Source organism: Schistocerca piceifrons, chromosome 1, assembly GCF_021461385.2.
Source record: "Schistocerca piceifrons isolate TAMUIC-IGC-003096 chromosome 1, iqSchPice1.1, whole genome shotgun sequence".
NCBI lineage: Eukaryota > Metazoa > Arthropoda > Insecta > Orthoptera > Acrididae > Schistocerca > Schistocerca piceifrons.
The window spans coordinates 931,519,343-931,526,824 of NC_060138.1; the positions used below are offsets into that span (position 1 = coordinate 931,519,343).

Sequence of the window (7,482 nt, forward strand, 5' to 3'; positions counted from 1 at the left end):
GCTTCAGATTCCTAGATGTTAAACATATTTAGCTTCGATTGTTCACTATATGACAAAGGTATAAACATACTTCGCCACATGAAAATAGTGAAAGCTGAAAATACGTCTTAGCATAAATAAAACTAAATAAAGATGGCCGGTTGCTGTATTTATTCAAGGAGGAGGAGGAGGAGGATATTAGTGTTTAACGTCCCGTCGACAACGAGGTCATTAGAGACGGAGCGCAAGCTCGGGTGAGGTAAGGATGGGGAAGGAAATCGGCCGTGCCCTTTCAAAGGAACCATCCCGGCATTTGCCTGAAGCGATTTAGGGAAATCACGGAAAACCTAAATCAGGATGGCCGGAGACGGGATTGAACCGTCGTCCTCCCGAATGCGAGTCCAGTGTGCTAACCACTGCACCACCTCGCTCGATCATTTATTCAAGTAACTTCAAACACGCTGGCTAAAATACATGACAAGTTTGTCTATAGTTTGAATGTTTGTTGTGCGTCCATTGGAGGTCACACAAGACATTCCTGATGGTAAATAAAGACTTACAAGGGTAACTCCCCATCGCACCTCTTCTCAGACTTAGTGATAAAATGGCCCAGACGATAATCCGTGAAAAAGCGAACACAGGTCAAGCATGAAAACTGGGAGAATGTGCACTGAACTGTGAAAAAAGAAGCAAAATAGAAACAGTGAACGGCCGAAGGTGAAGACGTTCAACATCGAACGAATTGCAAGAAAACGGCGTTGTGGTTGTGTGTTTACGGTTTTGGACCGCAAAGCGGCAGTTCCGCCGATCCTTCACTTTTTCACAATTTTATCAACTCTCCATCCGGTTATTAAAACGTCTGTTCTTCTTCTGTAGTCTTGGCAATTGTTGTACTATTCACTGGTTATAAAATATGAGTCATGTGGTAAGAATATATTGACGTCGCAAGTAAACTGATTAACAGTGACAGCAGGCGAGATGCCGCATAGATCTCACAGAAATGTAAACAACAAATAAACAGGTGTGAACTATGTTGCAACAAAAGAAATGAAGATTCAAAACTTCCAAAATGGACACAAGAGTCATAACATGCGGTATTTGTGTAGAACAAAGGAGGTACGTACGTTTGGAGGTCCCTTCGCTACACCTCGCTGTTGCAAACGGAAGTTCCATCACGACCCAGACCCAAATCTGAATACAGCGAACAGACACATCAATGACGGAAGCACGGTTCGTAATTTTGTGGAGAAAAAAATTGTCAGCTGGTAGATTTTAACACGGGTCTGTCACTTTGCCGTTCGACACCGTACCCATACAACCACGTGGCCGTGGCTGCTTCAGATTCCTAGTTGTTACACATATTTAGCTTCGATTGTTCACTATTTCTATTTTGCTTTTTTTTTATCACAGTTCAGTAAACCATAGTTTTCACGCATGATCTGTGTTCAGTTTTTGACGGGCTGTCCACTGGGACATCTTACCACTAAATATGAAGGGTGGTGTGGAGGGCGGGGGGGTGCGATGGGGAGTATGCCTTGTTAGTACTACTGTAATTGTTTAAGGTACCCCAAGATTGTATGTGCATGCGTGTAAAAGCTATAACTTTTTAGCATTGAATGGTTCTATCGAAAGCTAAAGTTTTGTAGTCTTCAGGGTAACTTAAAATTTATCCCATGTTTCTATCTTCATTCTTATAGGAACGAGTATCTTTTGGAAACTTCCTTTAGTATCACGTCTATGCTTGGCATGATGTAAGAAATATATCACCATTATTTAACTTTCCGTTGCCATATACGCTGGAAGTCGTGTAGGTGCCTGATAATTATCTTCGATGTATTGAGGTACATTTGCTGGCTGTCGCTCACTTCCACGGTTAGCCTGCCCTCGCGCTGTGCACAGGGAGCGTGCCATGCGGGTGACGGCGGTTGCTGCGGTGGCGGCGGCAGCGGCGGCGGCGCTGGTGTGCGTGGCCGGCCTGCACCCCTCCGAGATGGCCGACCAGCTGCTGCTGCGCCGCGTTGTGCGCCTCATAATCAGCGTCAGGGACCACTACCACACCGCCTGCGTCTTCCTTGCCTACGGACGAGCAGGTACTGCTGCAGCCGGAAACCTCATCCAGTACTGATCATGTCGCCACTATGTAAGTCATAGACAACCAGCTGGGTATCATGTCACAAACAACCTGAGTAGGCTAAAATAAAGAAAAATGTTGAAGAAAACAGATAACAAAATAATTTCTAGGGCCACAGAAACAACGAGAAACTGTTAATTGTATGCACGGACGGGAAAAAATCGCAACACCTAGAAAGAGTTATGCAACATAAACGAAAATTGGTAGGCGCGTTTCTTCATCTGCAAGACGATGACTATTCAGATTTCACACCAGTCACGAAAAGGGTGGCGCTAAATAGCACCACTATGAGGACACAAATCGGGTTTCCATTAAATACGCGCTGTAACGTTCGTAAACTTAGTTACCTTTGAGACTGGACGTGGTGAGTTGATGTCAGTCAAGAATGCTTAAAACACGCCATTATCAACGAACGGGGTCATGTAACAAGACTACGAGAAGCTGGATGTTCCTTGTGCGATACTGCAGAAAGACCTGGCACGCATGTAGCCACAGTAAAAGACTGCTGGCACCTCTGGTCACGACAATGTACGGTCGCAAGAAGACCGGGCTCCGAACGGCCACGTGGCACTACCGAGAGGGAACGCAATTGTGTCCGGTGTATGCCTCTGGAGCATCGTACTGCATCTGAAGCAGGAATCTGAGCAACAGTGGACACCACAAGGATACAACGAACTGTTACAAATCGGTTACCTGAAGGACAGCTCAGAGCCAGACGTCCTGCAGCGTGCATTCCACTGACCCCAAACCACTGTCGTTTGCAACGTCAGTGGTGTCAAGCGAGAGCTCATTGGAAGGCAGCTCTCAGTGATGGCCTTGTGTTGGTTAGGATTTCAGCTGAGGCCCTGTAACCAACCTGTCTGCATGCTAGACACACTGGACCTGCACCTAGGGCTATCGTCTGGGTGCGATTTCGTATGATAGCAGGGTCCTCTCGTGGTTATCCCACATAACTGGCCTGCAAATTTGTACGTCAGTCTGGTGTTTCGACCTGTTGTGCTGCCATTAGTTCAAATGGCTCTAAGCTCTATGGGACTTAACATCTGAGGTCATCAGTCCCCTATGCTTAGAACTAGTTAAACCTAACTAACCTAAGGACATCACACACATCCATGCCCGAAGCAGGATTCGAACCTGCGACCGCAACTGCAGCGCAGTTCCGGACTGAAGCGCCTAGAACCGCTCGGCCACAGAGGCCGGCTGTGCTGCCATCATGAACAGCATTCTAGGTTTCTTTCAAACAGGATAACGCTCGCCCACACGCCGCTGTTGTAACCCAACATGCTCTACAGAGCGCCGACATGTTCCCTTGGACTGATGAAAGACCACATTTGTCTCCAGTCAGGTACATTTGGGTCATCATGGGACGACAACTCCAGCGTCATCCACAAACAGTATTAACCGTCCTTGTACTGACCGACCAAGTGCAACAAACATGGAACTCCATTCCACAAACTGACATCCGCCGCCTGTAAAACACAATGTATGCTAATTTGCATGCTTGCATTCAACATTTCTGCTGTTTCATCGGTTATTAAAGTACCTGCATTTCATATTTGCAATGCCTTAACTCACACTTGCGTTAACTGGTGAGCTTGCAAAGTCAATCACTTCAATATATTACCTAGACAAATCTATTCCCGAAATTTAATTGCTCTGCATTAGTTATTTTTTGGTGTTGCGATTTTTTTCTGTCTGAGTATATATACAGACTGTCCTAGAAATGTTGCGACAAACTTTGAGAGATTGTGGAGGATATCTTGAGGAACAAATCGAGGATAGGAGCCCATGTCCGGGAACGTCATTCAACTATGCTACATAGTGTCGAAAATATGGGTGCCAGAACCTGCCACTAGCCCACCCCTTCGGCAGAAAACGTGACTTTGTAAGCTGATGGACTGTAGATGGAACACCTCGCAATGTTGTTATTCAGTGATTGCGACGGATTGCCACACTCTGTAGCGTCTTTAGATGACATTTCCGGTAACGAGTTCCTGTCCTCGATTTGTTCCTGAAGATAGGCGAGTGCCAGTGAAGAAGATGGAGCTAGCCACTGCGTAGAAACGCCGTGTATCCTATGGATGCGATGCTCTATTGCCTCAGTGGGTGAAGGTATTGGACACGAGTTTCGATCCACGGTTTACGTTTCTCCTGGAACCCTCTAAAATCTCCAATGTTTTTCGGTATCAGGAGGAAAATAAACTTCATATGGAAACGCATGTCAGAAGCAGTCATCCACCAACCAATTTTGCATTGCCTTCATAGTCCAGGTCTGTCTACGCAGCAGATAGCTCCACCTTCTTCACTGGTGACCGTGGCGATCAGTTGCGACCACTGAATAACAAACAACATAGCGAGACGTTCCGCCTATGGTCTGTCAGTGTACAAAGTCACGTTTGCTGCCGAAAGGGTGAACTCGTGGAAGGCGCCAGCGCCTATAAATTCGACGCTCTGTAGTGTCGTTGGATGGCTTTTCCGGACACAGGTCCCTATCCTCGATTTGTTCCTTAAGACACCCTCTACAACTCCTCGAGGTTTGTCGCAACATTTCTGGTCCACCTTGTATATAGAAAACGTATGATTTCATGCTCTCCCGGTGTGTGATTATTTTGAAATTGTATCGGGTATTCAGCTGGGTAGGGTCATCAAAATTGCGTGATATTTCGGCAAACTGATATGTTGCCATCTTCATGCGGTCCTGATCGCTGTCCTACCACTGTGGATCTTAAAGGAACTGAGTCTGCAATCTGGGGATTCAGGGTTTCACAACATATTCATGTTTTGGCTCCCATTCTTCTGCTGATGACTTTGGGCTTCACTTTGGGGGTCTTCAGGTTGATCCTTGCTGTAGTTCAGAAGTGGTGCTATGCAGCAAGTTGATGTGGCCATCTCTTTGTGATGCTGTGCTGCAGTTTCTAGCCCAGAGTCCGAGTGCTACTGTTTCTTGATCTTATCCTCTCGTAGAAGAAGCAAGCTATCTCTCGGAAGTGTCGCCGAAGACGCGGGATATCCGCAGTGTCGTGTAGTGGAATGGCTGGGAAGTCGTGCAGTAGGTGCAGAACCATACGTAGTGCACGATTATGCAGAGTTGAAGGTTCTGTATGAGCATGTCGGCGGCCTGGTCCCGGACGATGGTGACGTATTCCAGGACAGGATGGAGCAGCTCCTTGCACAGTATTATGCCTAGTAGAGGCGGAGGGCTTGAGTCACCATTTAGTGAGGGACACAGCTTGCTTCTTGCTTTCTTATTCACTTCTCAGACGTGCGCGCAGCGCACCACGTGAGTCGGCGATTTGAGGGGGCGCCGAGATACCGCGCCGTAGGTTTGATGTAGAAAGGCAGAGCCGGTTTAAAGCCCAAGCGACAGAAGCTGAGAGGGGTGCCAGAGGTGCCCCTACTGCAAAATTTGTGCACTGGTGAAAACAATCAGTTTCTAAGCTCACTAGATGTGGATTAATTTCTAAAGGTCTGACCAAGAACCAAAGAAACAACAACTACAGTATAAAAATGAGGGACGTGGGGGCACCAAACGACTTGTCGCTTATGTGGAAAAATGTTCCCTAACCGGCCCCGTTGATGGCCGGCAGGTCTTCGGAGATGTTGCGCCGGGTGATCAGTAGAAACTGGTCAATATAGAGATGGGGCCCCTCCACGCCCGCACCAACGTGGTGACCAAACCAAAAGTTCTACTGTCACCTCCGTCAACATGTTAGTTATCTAGTAAGTGGATCACAGGATGCTGGGCTGTGATGTTATCCGTGCGCCTGGATAAGACTACGCATTAACACTGTCCATCAGGTGATAGACAGTGGACGAAACGCGAGTGAGGGTAGCAATTTGAAGAGCACAGGGAAAAAAGTGCCAAGGCTCGTGCCGTGGGAAAAAAAACCTCTGCGACAGTGGGATGGATAGTAAGAGCAGTAGTGGCTTACTAGCTGCGATAGTTCATGCAAGGTTGGATTTGTTAGTATGGGTATCATGCATCATTACCGCGGCAAGCGATGGCGATGTGTCCCAGTTGCTGCAGCCGCTACATTCCTGGAACAATCGAGATCGTTATATTGTAGTGGGAGATCGGCCATAGATCATCTCTCTGTGTGAGGGATGCGTGGAGCTTGTCTGCATGCAGTGTACGGTACGGCTTTCCTGCGTGGTGCCAGTTATTCGCCAGTGTATTCCAGCTGGATATCCAGTAATGGCGTCTGATTAACAGGTGCGTGTGCTTGGCCATAGATGTTAGGTCCTTACAAGTATGTCTTTTGGTCTTTTATGTTTCCATCTATGGTTGTGGTCGTAGTTCCCCAGATTCAGAATAAACGGGTTCTGCGAATGTCTGGAGTTTCTGTATGATCTTGTGGTGAGTTTGTGGATTACCTCCGTGAGAGTCTCAAGACGGTATTCCCGGTGAAAGTCCGCGATGCGTGTGTATCGTGGAGCATTGCTTATGTTTTTGAGTACTTTGTTTTGTATGAGCTGCAGACGGCGCCGGCGAAATTGGTCTTAGCGCCGTTGAACTGCAGACGCCATTTGAGGGCCCAGATCTTGAGGGCTATTTGCAGTCGATGGTGAAGGCTAACGGAATTCATATTTCGGCTGTAGATCGACCTATCGTAAATAAATAGCGCTAGATATACGCGATCTGCTTACGTGTGTCGGTGCTGTAATGCATGTCCAGGATGGGTCCTAAAACTCAGCCCTGTAGCTCCTCAGCTCGGATGCGACAATCGATGGACTGCCAGATTCTGTCCTCAAGTGGAAGATCCTATTTTCTAGGTGTGATCTGCTGAGGTGGGCATGTGGCACTGGTAACCACTGTTCAAGAAGCTTGAACAGTGGCTGTCGTATCACATATAAGTGTGACACAAAAGCGTATAGTGTGCCTAGAATCACTGCACCAACGAATTCACGGGCTCCTTGGCATCGAAGGTCTCTTCAACCATTTGCAATAGTTGGTCATAAGTCGAGTGTGCCTGGTGAAAGCCGAACTGCTCCTCAGGTAATGAGGCGTCTGTGACGACGTGAAGTTGTAGCATCCTGAGTTAGTACTGGTTAAAAACAGTCTTGGTTGCAATTTTAGTTTTTTTTGTTTTTCAACGACGGGTTTCGCCTTATTTAGGCATCTTCAGGTTATCTAAATAGAAAACAGAGAACAAATACATCTATTTAAGAATCGCGATCGCGTTTTGCAGACTTGGTTAACCTATAAGTATGTATAAACAGATCACCTATTGAAATTAAACAGATCATTTGCTCTTTCCTATGTGCGTTCACCGCGATGTCGCCAAACACGGATGTGACCATCATGATACCCGGCCGGAGTGGCCGAGCGGTTCTAGGCGCTACAGCCTGGGACCGCGCGACCGCTAAAGTCG

The 7,482-nt window shown here is 47.1% G+C and overlaps 1 non-coding gene across 1 annotated transcript; it reads right to left on the reverse strand.

The window, feature by feature from the left end:
• Nucleotides 1–337: 337 nt before the first annotated feature.
• On the reverse strand, nt 338–410 carry Trnaa-cgc. Its single transcript has one exon. It is a non-coding gene; the product is annotated as a tRNA-Ala (tRNA).
• Between the last annotated feature and the right edge of the window lie 7,072 nt (nt 411–7,482).